This window comes from Elephantulus edwardii, unplaced genomic scaffold (assembly GCF_000299155.1).
Source record: "Elephantulus edwardii isolate Elephantulus edwardi_28Jun2011 unplaced genomic scaffold, EleEdw1.0 scaffold00035, whole genome shotgun sequence".
In the NCBI taxonomy this organism is placed as follows: domain Eukaryota; kingdom Metazoa; phylum Chordata; class Mammalia; order Macroscelidea; family Macroscelididae; genus Elephantulus; species Elephantulus edwardii.
This window is the reverse complement of record NW_006399785.1, coordinates 20,690,625-20,708,107: the sequence shown is the minus strand read 5'-3', so window position 1 is coordinate 20,708,107 and position 17,483 is coordinate 20,690,625. Positions and strand designations below refer to the sequence as shown.

Here is a 17,483-nt window from a genome sequence, read left to right as displayed (position 1 = left end):
CAGAGGGTGAGATGAAAAGAAGACCTGTTTGAGAGTTTAAAAATCAGATGCACTTGATGTGCTTAAATAAATCACACTGGAAGTAGAGCCTTCATTCCACTTTTGAGTCTTGACTTGAGTCTAGAATCCTTTTGGGATTTTAGAAAGCTGTCTTTGTCTGACCATAATTCCTCTCACCTTCCTGCGGACTTAACCATGGTACACTAAAGAAGACATTCCTTTTCCTCTGATATCTGGCAGGTGCAGGATATCACTGTCTAGTCCCAGAGGATATTTTTCGCTGTCGTCAAGCAGATGCAAGATGCGATAGCTTGTTCCAGAAGCAGTTTATCAGCATTACCCATAAATCTTTTCCAATGAACCCTCCAGAAAAGACATGATTGAGGAAGCAGTTTTACTAAAAGGTTAGCAGAAAACCTGCCCTGTCCCTGTCCTGGGACCACCCTGAAATAAACTGAATAGCATGTACTTTTTACCAGTCATGTAATCCCACTCCACCGTTATGTACCTATCTCTGCCAAATTCTTGTTTATAGATATCCTATCTTTTACTCCCTTTGTGACTTTTCTGCCCATTATGAAGTTTGTGTCCTTTAGTTCCTGATGCAACAGTGTAAGAATATATCCTGTTTTGTGGTCTGACTGAGCAGTCATTTTCATTGTGACAATGACTGTTTCCTGGTCTTGACCTTCTCTGTCCCTTAGAGGCCTCTTTTGTTTTTATGTAAGCAGACTCCATGATGTTGCCCTACTTCAATTCTCATAATTTTCGTTGCGACAATGACTGTTTCCTGGTCTTGACCTTCTCTGTCCCTTAGAGGCCTCTTTTGTTTTTATGTAATCAGACTCCATGATGTTGCTCTACTACAATTCTCAGACTGAGGACCACTCTGACTATATCACTGGGTTCTTGCTACAGCAATTGTGGGGATGGCCCAGGACTAGGTCACGTTTTCCTCTGTTCTTCATGGCATCTCTCTGGTGTGGAAACCATTCCATGGAACTTAACAACAATTACACATAAATGCTGTTGTTGTTGTTGTTGTTGTTGTTGTTGATTGCCTTTGATAGCCACCCTATGAACAAAAAGCCTGAAGCCTTTCTATAAATATCATCATTTATCAAACTTCAGAGTTTCCAGAGGCATGTTGTTTAAAAAGTGGGAATGACCCAATTTTCGATTTCATTGTCATTATTATTAATAGATATATTTTCAGTCTCCATGTCTCTTATTTCTTGTCTTCTTTTTTATAAATTTGATTTTTTCCTTATAAGGTGTAGAGAAATAGTCCCAACTGCCTTGAAATTTCCCTATATAAGCAATTGCTTATTCATATTTTTTAATTTTTTTATTATTAATAATAATGTTAATGAAAATTTACAGAGATTTTCTATTTCCATTCATTCATTATTGCACTTTTCTCCCTGCCCACCTCTTCTCTCCAGTTTGTGCTTCTCTTTGAAGAGTAAAAGAAAAATTCTTTCATTGTTATACAATCCCTCCCCTCCACTATGCAGGCTTCGTTCTGGACTCCTGTCATGACAATAATACCTAATCATGTATCCCTTTTAAACAGTTTTCTCTCTTATCTGTTACCATGTGGTATACATTATTTATCCCATCTTTCTCAGTCCCCTCCCAACCCTGATGTAAGTCCAGTTTTACAACAGTGAAACTATGCAGTATTTGTCCTTTTGTGACTGAGATATTTCACTTAGCATAATGTCCTCCAGGGTCACCCATTTTGAATATTCAGGAAAAACACCTGGAGGACATTATGCTGAGTGAAATAGCTTGTCCTCTTCTTAGATGTTTACAATTCAGGAAAAACATTCCAGTGGATGTCATAGACTGTTACTGCGTTTGTCTTTCAACTCCTTCTTCTGTCTACTACTGGAATAGGAATGAAGTTACTCCATGGAAAGACACTGGCTTTCATACATACTACCAGCTTCCACATGGAAGAACAGCCCACTTGATGTCCTCTCATCTTAATTTTCCATAGTTTCAGAGGAAGCCTGCTCTGTCTGATTCTATGATCTCAGCACTGAATTGTGGGATTTTTAACTTATTTTTTTGAGATTTGTCCAGAATTTGTACCCTCTGGTTTCTCAATACCCATCCAATGCCACGTTAGGTTTGCACAGACCTCTGAGTTTATCTCACCAGGGTAGTTTTCCTTTCCTGGAACCATGGGTTCTGCTGTTCTCAGACTGGCATCCTCCTTCCTTCCCTAAGTCTGCAGCTTTCTCAGAGCCCCAGGATTCATGACTAACAAATCCTACAGTGGCAACAACAACATAAAACATAACGTGATGCTTTTATTGAAATGTTTATGCACTGTAATTTTTTTTATTTTTTTATTTTTTATTATTTTGTGTGCGTGTACAGTCAAATCAGATCTGACTGGTACAGGAGGATATTGCACCTCCTTTTCCGGCAGAGCATCTGGTGGATTCGAACCGTGTTCCTCTGGGATTGCAGTGCAGCTTCTTGCCACTAGGCCACCAGAGTTCCCCTGCACTGTAATTTTTATGCTCTGTTTCTCCAATTTAATCACAGTTTTTTCATGTGAAAACTGTGATGATTCCTAAATGATCCTTGGCTATGATTCCACACTATTTTAAAACCTATTGTCCTTGATATATTTGTTTACCAAGTTCATAAGAAGCTTCTTAATACTTCTTAACCATACTCTTAACTTGTATTTGTTCCATGAAATTAAACAAATCTGTAAAAGTGTGGTCCTAAAATTTTGTATTGAAGGATATCTGGCCAAGGAGTTATACTTAAGAGAGTCCCTTCAAATCCACACAGACTCAAGTGAGCATGGGCGCGTGCGCGCGCGCACACACACACACACACACACACACACACACACACCCCTTTAATCAAGCACACGTACTTAAGCAAGGATACTCACATTCTCATATCATCAGGTCCATACATTCTGTCACAAACACACATACTCAAACACGTGAATTTGTACACATACTCATCAACACGCACACATGCAAATATATGCATTAACACACATTCACACCCACTCCAACACGAGTGGCATCCACTTTGGTAACAGCTTGCCTCCAAAAACCCTATGAAACTGGAGAGAGGATGAAAGACACACAAGCATTGAGGACTCTCCTTCATAGAGTCGCTATGAGTCACCTGCGACTCGACAGCACTTAACAACAACTATACACACACGCAAGTGTATTAAAACTCCCTTTATACACACACACACACGCACATTGTCTCAACTATTCATTCTCATCTGTAATACACCTTCACGTTTATGTACATTTACACTTAGATTCACAAACATACTACTCTAACATAGACTCAGATAAACATACATACATACATAAACAAATACACATATTTTCACACATACACAGTCACATAAATAACATATACAATCATCTGTGCATAGAGAGACCTCATGGCTTAGTGGTAAGGAGCGGGGCTTTCAATCTTGTGGCACGTGTTTCGACTCCAACATCTGTTCCATGGGAGAAAGATGGGCAAACTCCCTTTGTGATTTATTTCCTGTGAAAACCACTGGAGGGCCAGCCATGGATCAGTCCCAATTTGTTGGTACATGACATCAACCTCTATACATACTCAAACACACACACACTCTCACGCACAAATTCTTACACACACTATTGCACATAAAGTTGGATAATCACAATACACCCACACACTTATACACCAACTTACAATTTTTCTAAGGGAGACAAGAATGTTTCCGTATCTTGTGATCTGGTCACTAGACTGGGATTGCTCCTTTCTTCAACTATAAACATCGACTCTGGGGATTCAGCGATTCACACTGTTGAGGCCACAGAGGAACGTTGACCTCTGCCTCCTGGCCCATGTCCTCATGCCTTTGAGAAAGAGATGACTATATCCAAGTCACGAAGATTTGCATGTTATAACATCTGCGGATGTTGGAAATGGATGGTGCATCAGAGTTCAGGAAAAACTGGGGCAGAGGAAGTACTTATGTAAGAGAAAGGCAGATTAATTAGCTTGTCAAAATTTCCCCCATAGATGAGATATATGTAATAAGTTATCACATAATAAGAAATGGTTTTACAAAATTTAAAAGAATCTGTTGTGCTCTAATCCATGCATCTGGAGAGGGACAAAGATTAGGTAGCAGATGGATCACATTAAAGCAGTTAACCTCACATATATATATATATATATATATAATTTATAACTTTTAAATGCTTTGACATGTGGCATGTAGGTCCATATTTGTTCTCCTGACCTGGGTCAAACTTATGACAAGTGTAAGCCTCTGTGGTATGAGGAAGTCATATCTAATGTTTCTGTCCCTCTCTCCCAGCTCCCAAACAGTGTTTACTTCAGAGCTTCTCTGAACTCAGGAAGTATCAATGCCTCTCTGTCAGATGGATCAAAGTTAAATATCAAAGGTAGAATCGTGTTGTGGGTGTGGGAAAGTGACCTATTTCGAGATTCACATCTAGTGAGCCAGAATTAGCTGAACAGAGAAATCTCAGGCAGCGTTTAAATTTAACTCTACTCTGGAGAGGTTTTTAATGTACTGCAACAAGAAAATTCCAGCACATAGCCGTGCTGTATGGTGAAGCAGTACTGCCCCATACAGGGTCCAAGGCTATACAAATTTTATGAAAGCAAACTGCCACCTTTTTCTCCTACTGATGAAGAGTTGATGGGTTTGAAAAGTTGACCTTTTTTTTTGTTAGCAGTTGAATGCCTTAACCAGAGTGCTATCAGAGTTTCTCCATGGCTGGTATTAATTGATCACTATTTTAGGTGATACGTAAGGAAGATGTAGAAAGAATTGATGCCCTCAGGTTGTGTTGTTGGTGAGGAGTATTGAGTATATCGTGAACTATCAAAAGAACAAGTAAATTTGTTTTGGAAGAAATATAGCAAAGTTGCTCTATAGAAGAGAGGATGGAGAGACTGTCTCGTACTTTGGACATGCTAAGAAGAGCGGCTAGTCCTTGGAAGAAGACGCCATGCTTGGAAACGCAGAGGGCCAGAGAAGGAGAGGAAGGTCCCCAGTGAGATAGACTAACACAGTGACTGCACTCAAGTGGACATGAACAGCACAGATTGGGAAGATGGCAGGTACCTGGGATGAAGTCGACTCAGCAGCACCTAAAAACAACATCTCACTTAACTAGGCTGTTATAGCAAACAACAAGAAAAAAAACAAAACAACAAAAACAAAAAACAGGAAAATTTTAAAAAACCAAACCCACACACAAATGGATGACTTTAAAAATAAAACAATATTATTTAGTAGTTTTGCGTAAGGAACTCTGGTGGCCTTAGTGGCAGACTGTACCCCAGTCCCCAAAACATGCAATTCAAATCCCCGCCAGCTGCCCCACAGAAGGAAAGGCAATCTCCTCCCATGTGATTTATTACCTCTGAACCTTGCTGGAGGGTCAGCTTTGACCCTCAATTCCGACTTGATAGCACACAATAACAATAATGTTACTTGCTAAAAACTCAAATCAGAATTCTTATTATATTGATTTCTCTCTGTGGATCTCTTTCCCAGTTTCTGGTATCAGTCAGAAATACGTGCTGTCCCTTCACTTGCTGATGAATCCTAAGGTGGTGTCTGTCTTAGGGGCTGCTGTCACTTAGTCTGGTTATTTGTACTGTTACTCTCCATTATACGACCACCCGGGACTGTCTCCCATATCAGATCATACAGATTCCTTGTTTTCAATACGATGCCCAATGGATTTGAACTTTTAGTAACCTTATGAACAATAGATTGCAAACTGTCCTGCACTGTCCTCACTTTCTTCTTCAGACTTCAGCCCACTAAGACAGTCACTATATCAAACCAATTTGTTCAAGATCTCTCTCTCTCTTTCCCAGAAAAATGTATTTTCCAAGGACTCATTTCTTCTTACAGCATGAAACAGATTCACCATCCTTGCTTCCAGAGAGAAAATTGGCTGCACTTCCTTTAAGACGGACTTTATTGCTCTTTTGGTGAATACCTCATCCAAAAGACATTTCCCCAACGTATCATAACTTTTGATTTCTTGACTGTTCCTCTCATGGTTGTTGTCTGTGGATCCTAGTAAAATGAAATCTTTGACAGTTTCAACGTTTTCTCTGTCTAATGTAATAATGCCTATTTGTCCAGTAATCATTTTACTGTCCAGCTCTTAGGTGCATAGCAAGTGATTGGAAAGACCATACCTGAATCAGATCACTCTAGTCCTCAAACTGACATCATTACTCTTCAGTAATTTGGATAGGTTCCTAACTGCAGACTTTCCCAGTGCAGTATATCTCTTATTTTCTGACTGCTAATACTAGGAGTGTGGATCCAATTAAAATGATGTTATTGACAGTTTCCATCTCTTACACATCTATCATGATATTTCCTATCAGTCCAGTGGTAAGAATTCGTGTTTTACCACTAAAGAATTGGTACCTTTGAGCTGTGGTGTTGGAGAGAAATGCTGTACATCCCACAGGCTGCCAAAAGACAAACAAATATGTCTTGGAGATGGAGAAGCCAGAGTGCTCTTTGGAGGCAAAGATGAGGATGTGCTCTTTAGAGGCAAAGGAAAGGATAAGAATAACAGAAGGAAAATTGATCTTTTTGAGTTGTGGTGCTGAAGAAGAGTATTGAACAAACCATGGACTGTCAAGAGAATAAGCAAGTCCCTCTTGGAGAGGGTAAAACTAAGTTTCTCCTTGAGGGCAAGGATTTTGAAGTTCCATTTAACATACTTTGAGTGCATGGAGAGGAGAGACCAATTCTTGGAAAAGGACATCATGCTTGGAAGGGTGGAAGGACAATACAAGAGAGGAAGACTCCAGATGAGATGGAGTAACACAGCAACTGGGATAAAGAGGATCGATGTGTCGGAGTCAATGAGATTGGTTCAGGATAGGATAGAGTTTAGGGTAGCTATGAGTTGATTGCACATAACAATAACAGTAAAAATGCATAGATAGACAATTAATTATATACTTAAAATTGTCTCAACTAATCCTTTTGGTGCAGTCTAGTCTATAGGGAGTTACAGTATTAACTGTCAGTAAGAAAGGTCTCTAGCAGTTCTAATCCACTCCTTGGGAGCAAGATAGGCAGTTTCCTCCAGTTGTGATCCTTGGAAATCTGATGGGAAATTAATGTTAGCTGGTAGCAAATTCCATAGCAGTAATCCGTTCATCCATTCAATCTTCCTATCTTTGTAAGATCCTGAAAGAAACATATTTCCTTTAGGAATGGCCAAGTAAGGAGTAATACCAGTGCAAATTTTAAAGAAAAAATTTGGTGCATATTGAGGTGTAATAGACCCAAGCACATCAGTGATCATGAGGAAGGTGCAGAAGCAGGCATGTTTCTTTCTATCATGTTGTTTTTGTTTTTGTTGTTGTTGTTAGGTGCCAGCAAGGTGAGTACAACTCAAAGCAACCCCATGAACAGCCACCCAGAAACCTGCCCTATCCTCTGCGTTCTCATCAGCTCTGAAACGCTTAAATTCACTGCTGAAGTGGTCTCTACACATCAGAGCTGATGGAAGGCAACTAATAACATACAATGGTGTTCTATAGAACCAGATTCTTTCCAAATGACAGAAGAGGGAGAAAAAACAATTAAATGAGAATAAAGAAAATGTCTTAGGCATGTACTATGCTCCAAGATCTTATAATGTATTGCATTATTGTACAATCCCAAGGACACTGAGAGAAAGCTTTATTTTCTCCCATATTTTTTTGTTGTTGTTAGGTGCTTTGTAGTCAAATACAACTCACTGCATTATATTACCTTTCTTTCTGTGTCCTTGTGATTGTATGATAATGCAATACATTATAAAATCTTAGACTATTATATATGCATAAAATATTTTCTCAATTCTCATTTCATTTTTTTTTCTTTCGAACTACTAATTGAAGAGGCATATAATTAATATACTCTTGAAGATAACAAATGGCTCTGCAAGTATTCAAATTTAGGATATTTTGCCTAAAAGATCTGATTATTGGAATTTATTACTCTAGGGAACTATCATAGCATAAGCTATAGGGAATTACACTGCTAGTGCAAAGGCTGAATCACTCTGCAAGTGTAAATCCATCAACGATATCCTCAGAGGAAAGGTGGGGAAAAAAATCTCCTCTCAGGCAATTTTCAGCCTCTGAAACTTAATGGAATGTTACTTATGAGTCAGTCCTGACTCAGTGGTAATGGATTGTGTGGAGGTGACTGCTATATTTATAATCCTAATAATAATGTCCGTTAGGGACCTCTCCAAAGTACTGAAGAACAATGGTGTCTCTCTGGAGAGTAAGGTGTGTCTGATACAGGCCATGGTCTTTGCAATCACTTGTTATGCATCAGAGAGTTGGACAATGACCAAGGATGATAGAAGGAGAATTGATGCCTTGAGCTGTGGTACAGGAGAAGAGTATCGAGAGTACCATGGACTGCTAGGAAAACAGATTCATCCTGGAAAGGGTCAAACCAGGCAGTTCCTTGGAGTCAAGGATTCTGAGGCTCTGTCTAACATACTTTGGACATGTTGTAAGGAGGGACCAGTCCTTGGAGAGGGACATCATGCTTGGGAGGGTGGAGGGACAGTGCAGGAGGGGAAGGCCATCTATGAGGTGGGTTGATTCAGTGACTGGGGCAATTGGGATTGGTGTATCTGAGACGGTGCGATTGGCACAGGACAGAGCGGAGTTTAGGGCTGTTGTACATAGGGTCGCTATGAGTCACAAGCGACTCGACGGCACATGACAACAACAACAACAACAATAGTAATGTATGTAATTGACTTGTGGAGATGAAATTATTAACTGGCCCAATTGTTTTGTATTGATGTTGAGAGATGGACAGTGAACAAGGATGTACATAAGAAGAATTGATGCCTTTTAACAGTGGTGTTGTAGAGGATTACTGAATATTGCAATGGACTGTGAAAGAACAAACAGGTATGTCTTAGAGAAGGTGCAGCCAGTTCCTTGGAGGCAGAGATTATAAAGCTTCATATCACATGTTTTGAGCATATTGCTAGGAGAGGCTCTTGGATAGAGATACTATGTTTGACAAGGTGGAGGGATGGAGAAAGAGTAGATCCTCAACCAGGTGGATTGATACAGTGAGTGTAGCAATGGGTTCAAGTGTGTTAGAGACTGTGAGGATGACAGAGGACAGGGCAAGGTTCAGATCTGTTATTCATAGGGTCACTACGAGTCATACTTACCTCGTGGCACCTAACAACAACAGGTAGCTCATAAATAGGGAAGATTGCTTGAAGCGCTTAGTGAAGAAAATAAAATACTACATCAGTCTGTATGGATTACTCCTTATTTTCAACAAAATACAAATCCTCATGACCGGACTAATACACAACATCATGATAGATGGGGAAAAGATTGAAATTGTCACATAGTTAATTTGATTTGTATAAATCGTCAACACTCATGGTAACAGCAGTCAAAAAATCAAAAGAGGTGTTATATTTGGGAAAATCTGCTGTCAAGGACCTCCCCAAAGTGCTACTGAGCAAGAATTTTAAAGACTTAAGTATACCAGATTCAAGTCATGGTCTATTCTTTCAGGTATGCACCTGAAAGTTGGACAGTGACTAAGAATCAATACTTTTGAATTGGATATTGGTGCAGAGTATTGAATATACTACAGACTGTTAGAAAACCAAAAATTCTTCCTTGGAAGAAGAGCAAAACTTAGTTTCACATATACTATTAACAGGTTAGGAGGTGCCAGTCCTTGACCAAAGACATCATGCTAAGAAAAGTAGAGAGTCAATGAAAAGTAGAAGACTCAATGAGATGGATTGACACATAGAATAAAAAAGTGGGTTTGAGTGTTAGGAGGTTGTGAGAATGGTGCAGGATAGAGCAAGGTTTTACTGTTTTGTTTATACAGTCATGTGGAGTTTATCTTTTAATATTACTTTTTTTAAAGGGAAAGTCTGAAAAACTAAAATTTAATTTAAAAATCATATACACAAAATAACTTGTAATTCATTTTAAGGACCCCCACACCATCCCCACAGGTATTCCAAAGGCAAATCCGTTTCCAGAGTTCAGACCACTGGAAGGTGCACCAGAGGTGGACGGAGAGGCAGTCTTTTCTTTCAAGAGAACAGTCAATGCTTCCCAGGCTTGACGGACATTGTCTGGTTGGTGACGCCCTCAATGGGACAAGTTAGATGGGAGTTTCAGCAGAAATGTCCATGAACTGAGTCATTAAACAGCAAAGTTGGCTTTCCAGATGGTTCAGAAGGCCAGTTTCTTCATCAGCAGGTACGCTCTGGAATCTACCTCAAATCCATGCAGGTTGGTGGCATCACCTTGCAGCCTCATGAGCAGGCCCCCATAGGATACGTAGGCAGAGGGACGTGTTGCTGCTTCGGTAGACATCTCATCTCCCTCGATCCTGTACACTTTCCCGTACATTACATACTCAAACTGATCAGCCCTGGAAGGGCAGTCATCTGTGGGGTTGTATTCACCATCATCTAGTGTACCATCTTCATACAGAGTGCTCGCTATAACCAGTCAGAATTTGTCACCTAAGTCTACAGGGTAAATCTGAATGTTTAAATCTAGGATGAGGTCCATCTTGAATGATTCACTCTCACAATGCAGACGAGACACTCGATCAAACTTTCTGCCTTCTGGGTCAATGTCTTTCACATCGAAAATATCCTCAAACAGGATGCCCGCCATCGTGAGGCCATGAAAGCAGAACGGGAGTGCAGAGCTCGCGACCAAGACTAGCGAGGGAACTCAAAACCCTCAATATTACTTTTACTAGCCATTATTTATCTTTGTTTTGCAGAAGGATAGGAATATGTAAATGAGGTGTGTTAGTCTATCCACAAAGAGATTGGCTGTCTAGCTATCTACCATACTACAAGAGAATTGGCCTGTCCCAACAATCTACAAGGGAATTGGCTCATCTCATCATTAAATTGAGCAAGCCCAAATGGGAGACAGACAGATATGGTGCCATTGAAGAAAAAGCAAGACAATCTAGAATGCCCTTTCTGCTCCAGCTACACCTAGAGCAGCAACACCTATGACTGAACTGGAATCCTAGCATGAGATGAGACCTTGGGCAGGGAAAGTCAATATTGGTAGGACAGAGAATTTGGTTGGACAACTGGGAATGGGAAGCCAATATTGACAGGACTCAGAACTATGGATCACTGGTCTGAAGTTGCAAGGCTCACAGCTGAGGTGCTTTCATGCACAGTTTGGAAGACATTTTGACTGTATTCTGTGATTAATATGTACTATAACCTTTTGACTTCCCAATAGGGGGACGGTGTCTAACCTCATGGGAATTGATTTTGTGCTACTGACACTATTGATAGACACAAGTTCCCCTTTGTGAAGTTGATGGGGTCTGATATGGCAATATCCATCTTGCCATTGCTCTCTTTTCAAATTGCTATTTGAAAAACACAGTTGTGTCACTTATTGCCAAAAAACTCAATTTCAGAGACAGATTTCATAGTGGAGAAATCAGAAATGTTATGATATGCGTGCATGTAGGACTGAGGGGCTATGAGCTTCTTAAATCTATTATTACATTTTGGAGATCATGGGGGTTTTGCATGGGACATTTTGAATCAGATGATCATATAATTTACTATGCCGGGGATGAAAGGGTGAGAAAAAATGGGGTTGCTTTCATAGTTTAAAAAGTTACTTCTAGATCTATTCTGAAATACAATGTGGTGAGCGACAGGATAATATCCATACGCATACAAGGAAGTCCAGTGAATACAACTATCATTCAAATATATGCACCAACAACTAGAGCCAAAGAGGAGGAAATGGAAGATTTCTAGCAACTTTTGCAGTCAGAAATTGATCAAACATGCAATCAAGATGCATTTGATAATAATGGGAAACTGGAAGACAAAAGATCCGAGGTCGCAAGAAGGACCAGTAGCTGGAAAACACAGCCTCAGTGAGAAAAATTAGTCTGGAGATAGAATGAGAGAGTTCTGCACATTCAATGATTTATTCATTGAAAATACCTTTTATAAGAAACATAAACGCAGGCTATACACATGGATCTCACCTGATGGCATGCATAGGAATAAAATAGATTACATTTGTGGAACGACTCGGTGGAGAAGCTCAATATCAGCAGTGAAAACCAGGCCAGGTGCTGATTGTGAGTCAGACTACCAACTACTCGTATACAAGTTCAAGCTGAAGTTGAGGAAAATTAAATCAAGTCCACGGGAACCAAGATTTAACCTTAAGTCTGTCCCACTTGAATTTCAAAACCATCTCAGGAACAGGTTTGAGGCCTTAAGCACCAATGGGTGTAGACCAAATGAGCTCTGGGAGGATATCAAGAAAATCATCCATGAAAAATGCAAAAGGTCATTACAAAGACTAAAGAAGAAGAAAAGACCAAGATGGATGTCAGAGGAGACTCTGAGCATTGAATTAGAACAGCACTGAGAAGCTGCAGCTAAAGGAAGAAACCAAGAAATCAAAGAGCTAAACAGAAAAATTCAAAAGGCAGCTCGGGACGACAAAGCAAGATACTGTAATGAAATGTGCAGCGAGCTGGAGACAGAAAATCAAAAGGGCCGAACTCGCTCAACTTTTTTTAAGCTGAAGGAGCTGAAAAACCAGTTCAAGCCACGGGTGACAATATTTAAGGATAGTTTGGGTAGAATGTTGAATAATCCAGAAAGTATCAAAAGAAGATGGAAGGAGTACACAGAGTCACTGTATCAGAAAGAATTGGTCGACACAGAGGAATTTCATGAAATAACATATGAGCAAGAGCCTATGGTAATGAAAGAGAAAGTTCAAGTTGCTCTGAAGGAATTGGCAAAAACCAAGGCTACAGGACTTGACAGCATACCAATCAATTAATTTAACAAACAGACACTGCCCTACATGTGCTCACTAGTTGTGCCAAGAAATCTGGAAGACAGCCAGCTAGCCAACTGACTGGAAAAGATCGGTATTTGTTCCCATTCCAAAGAAAGGTGGCCCAACAGAGTGCAGAAATTATCGAACAGTATCATTAATAGCACATGCACGCAAGATTCTGCTGAAAATTATCCAAAAGCTTTAGGAACAATATGTCAACAGAGAACTGCCAGATGTGCAGGCTGGATTTAGAAGAGGTCGTAGTACTAGGATTATTATAGCTAATGTTAGATGGATCTTAGTTGAAAGCAGGGAATACCAGAAAAATTTCTATCTGTGTTTCATTGACTATGCAAAGGCTTTTGACTGTGTGGATCACAACAAGCTATGGCTGACTCTGAGAAGAATGGGAATCCCAGAACATTTGATTGTGCTAATGTGAAACCTATACTTGGACCAAGAGGCAGTTGTCAGAACAGAGGAAGGAACCTACATGGTTCAAAATTTGTCTCCTTCAATCTGTATGTAGAACAGATCATCTAGGATGCTGGGCTGTATGAGGAGGAATGAGGCATCAGGATTGGTGGAAGAGTCATCAACAACTTGCATTATGCAGATGACACAACCCTGCTTGCTGAAACTGAGAAGGACCTGAAGCGCTTGCTGCAGAAGGTCAAGGACTGCAGTCTTCAATATGGATTGAAGCTCAACATCAAGAAAACAAAGATTCTCACCACTGGACCAATTGACAGCATCAGTACGGATGGTGAAGAGATTGAGATAGTTGGCAGTTTTCGTTTACTTGGTTCCAGAATCAACATTCTTGGTACCAGAAATGAGGAGGTGAATTGCATTGGGCAAGTCAGCTGTGAGGGACCTCTCAAGAGTACTGAAGAGCAACATCAAGCTGGAGACCAAGATGCGCCTGATCCGGGCTATAGTCTTCTCAATTACGTGTTATGCATCGGAGAGTTGGACGGTGAATAGGGATGATAGAAAGAGAATTGATGCCTTTGAGTTGTGGTGCTGCAGAAGAGTGTTGAATACACCATGGACTGCTAGGAGAACAAACAGGTTTGTCCTGGAGAGGGTGAAGCTGGGGTGTTCCTAAGAGTCAAGGATTCTGAAGCTTCATCTGACATACTTTGGGCATGTTGCAAGGAGCAAACAGTTCATGGAGAGGGTCATCATGCTTGGAAGTGTAGAGGGACAGTGCAAGAGAGGAAATCCCTCAATGAGATGGGTTGATTCACTGATTTAGGTAATGGGGATCTGTGTGTTAGAGATAAGGTTGGCTCAGGATAGAGCATCATTCAGAGCTGTTGTACTTAGGATAGCTGTGAGTCACAGGTGACGCGATGGCACATAACAATGACAACAACATGATATTAATGGTATTTTCCACATATTTTCTATAATTTCCACATTTAAATTTTTGGTAGATTATTTTGATATAGGCAGATAAGGAAAATTGGAAGTGAACATTTACACAAGGCCATAAGAAAAGTTTTGGAAGTGATGATTTGTCTTTATTATTTTAATAATGAAAATAGTTTTCTTAGTGTAAACATGTAAAACTTATTAAATTATACAGTTAAGATATATGCAAGTAATTTTATATCTGGTGTAATTCTATAAAATTGTAACCTCAAATTGCAAAGTAAAAATATTTATCTACTTTTATAGACTTGAAATTAAATTTGAAAGAAAAAATTGGGGAAACTGCACTAGAGCATTTGTTTTTGAAAGAACATATTTTAGTGATTTCTACAAATATTAAACTGACCTTGTTATCTCATTTTTGGTTTGTTCTCTTTTGAAATCTAATATGGTGTTAGATAAAGCTTTGACAATTTGAAAAATAGACAAGTCTAAAAAGGAGCGTGATGACGAAAATGAATTATATGTACCACTTCCTTCCATTTAGGGTCATCCAGATGAACTTGCTACAGTCAAAGATCCTTGCTGACATAATGAACAGAGTACAACTTATAAATATTTTCTGTTAGCTTTTTTTTCTTAGTTTTCTGGAGTTCACCTCCCATTGTTTGAAAAAAAAAGACAACAGTTTAAAATATTTCTGTTTTATATCTACCTAGATGTGGCCACTGTGGAACGATATTATCTCATTTTATCATTCTTCGCAGATACTGATATTAAAAACAACAACAACAAAAAACTTGTACTAGCCTACAATAAGCAACTATATTGATGCCATTTTTTCTGATAAGGTGTTTACTTTGAGATTCTGAACTACATTTTAGGTATCTTGTTCAAATTTAGGTAATTCTTACAATAGTTCAAATATTGTAATAATGATGCTGTACATTTAATACTGTTATTATGTAAACTTAACATTTATATTAATTTAGAATTAAGCAAGAACTTATCCAGACTCACTGTATCACAGTGTTTGTTTTATCTTCATGATCTGGCACCAAGAAAAGTGCACTGTTAGGCTGCTAATCTAAAAGACATTAATTAGAATTCATTAATCACTCTATTCATGAAAAGTGAGGCAATCTCCTCCCCTAAAAATCAATGTTGTTGTTGTTGTTGTTGTTGTTGTGTACTGTATCATGATGAGTGCTGTCTATAGGTCCAGTGGTAATTATTTATGTTTCTTTGATGTTGAGATGCAATCGACATAGGAAGCTAGTTTTTGGTGGTTAGTTTGTTTTGTTTTTATTTTTATCTTCTGCAACAGTGCTTCAAATCCTCCTCACTTTCAGCAAGCAAGGTTGTGTTACATGCATAACGCAGGCAATTGATGAGTCTTCTTCCAATCTTGGGCTCCTATTCTTATTCACAGAGTCCTGCTTCTCAAACAGTTTGTTCATCATCCAGATTGATTAGATTTGGAGAGAGAATACAACCTTGATACACTCCCTTCTTATTCTTAAGTCATGATTAAGATGGTTTAAACTTAATTTCTTGCTTTGTCTGCACAATAGCCTCTTGGTCAAGATATAGTTTCCACATGAGCACAATTATGTGATGTGCTCTGGTGCGTCTGATCAAGCCATAGTCTCTCCAATCACTTGCTATGCATCTGAGTGCTGGGTAATGAAAAGGGATGATGGAAGAACTGATGCCTTTGAGATGTGGTGTTGGAGAAGAGTACTAAACACCTCAGGGACTACCAAAAGAACAAACAAACATGTTTTGGAGTGAGTACAGTCAGAGCACTCCTTGGAGGGAAACATGACAAACCTTCACCTCACGTTCCAGGTGAGTTCCTGGGAGAGGCTTTTCCTTGGAGAGAGAGGGACATAATATTGAGAAAGTCAGAAAGGGTCCGTGAAAGAAAGAGAAATCCTCAGCCAGGCAGTTTGACACAATGACTTTCACAATGGGCGCTAGCATGTCAGGAAGTGTGAGGATGGTACAAGATAGGACAGGGTTATGATCTGTTGTTCATAGAGATGCTATCAGTCATACTTGTCCTGATGACACGTAGAAACAACAAAAAGTATGAACAGCCTCAGAAACTTGATCGATGACAGCCATCAGGTGGAAAGGACTACATTGTGTTTAGATTTCTTTGGGAACCAAACCCGTAATATCTATATAAAGATACCTTTTACCATAGGTTCAAAATACTTTGGGGTGGTGGGGGGAAATGGAAACATAGCCTCTATAATTTGAGATAATTTTGTATTTTAGGGTGGGAAGTGAAAGAGTTGCTTAAAGATTGACATCTGTAATGAAATGGTCTCTGACTTTGGAGGTATTAAAAGCTAGCGTTCTTCTCTAAGCTTGGCCACATATTTTCTCAATTAAGTTTTTTTTTAAAATACAATTTTTAAATTTATACTTATTTACTTACAAATTTCATATACGTTGCTTTTTTATACTGGATCTTTCCCTTTTCTTTTACCCTGCCCTCCCTCTAGCCATTAAAATACGAGAACCTGTGATTACCCTCCACCCATCCTCACCTCTCTGCTCCTAATCCCTTTCCACTTGGATCATCACACATTTTAATAGTTATCTATTTCTACAATAATGGTCTTAAACAGTATTTGTCCTTATAAGACCGAGTTGGTTCACTTAGAATAATACTCTCCAGTCTCTCCCAAGTTAGGTAGTTATTTTAAAAATCATTGCTCCTGCATGCTGTGTAGCATTCCATCATGAGAATGTACCATAATTTCTTTTTTCCCCAGCTTTTAAAATAATTTATTTTGATTTATTTACAATGTTTGAATACATTGTTTTTTACAAAAGAACCTTCAAATTTCACTCAACCCACCTATCCACTGAACTATTCAACCTTGTGATTAACACCCTACATACCCCCATCCTAATTTCTCAGTCTATTAGATTGTGATTGGACATTTGGGCTATTTCCATGTTCTTGAAATGGTGAATAACACTGCTATGAACATTGGTTCATAGCTCCTGCCATTATTACGGTTCTTTCTCCAGTTATGTTAATTGTTCTTTTATGCTTTTTTATGAATGCCGTTTGCTGGGTATGCCCCCCGCCCTGCCCCAGCATTTAATTTTTAGACTATCTTTCCCCTAGTTTCTTAGATGTGTCTCTTTGTAGGCAA

At 39.2% G+C, this 17,483-nt stretch overlaps 1 pseudogene; it reads right to left on the bottom strand.

Moving 5' to 3' along the window:
• Positions 1–10,290: 10,290 nt before the first annotated feature.
• Positions 10,291–10,743, bottom strand: LOC102850812 (annotated as a pseudogene).
• Between the last annotated feature and the right edge of the window lie 6,740 nt (positions 10,744–17,483).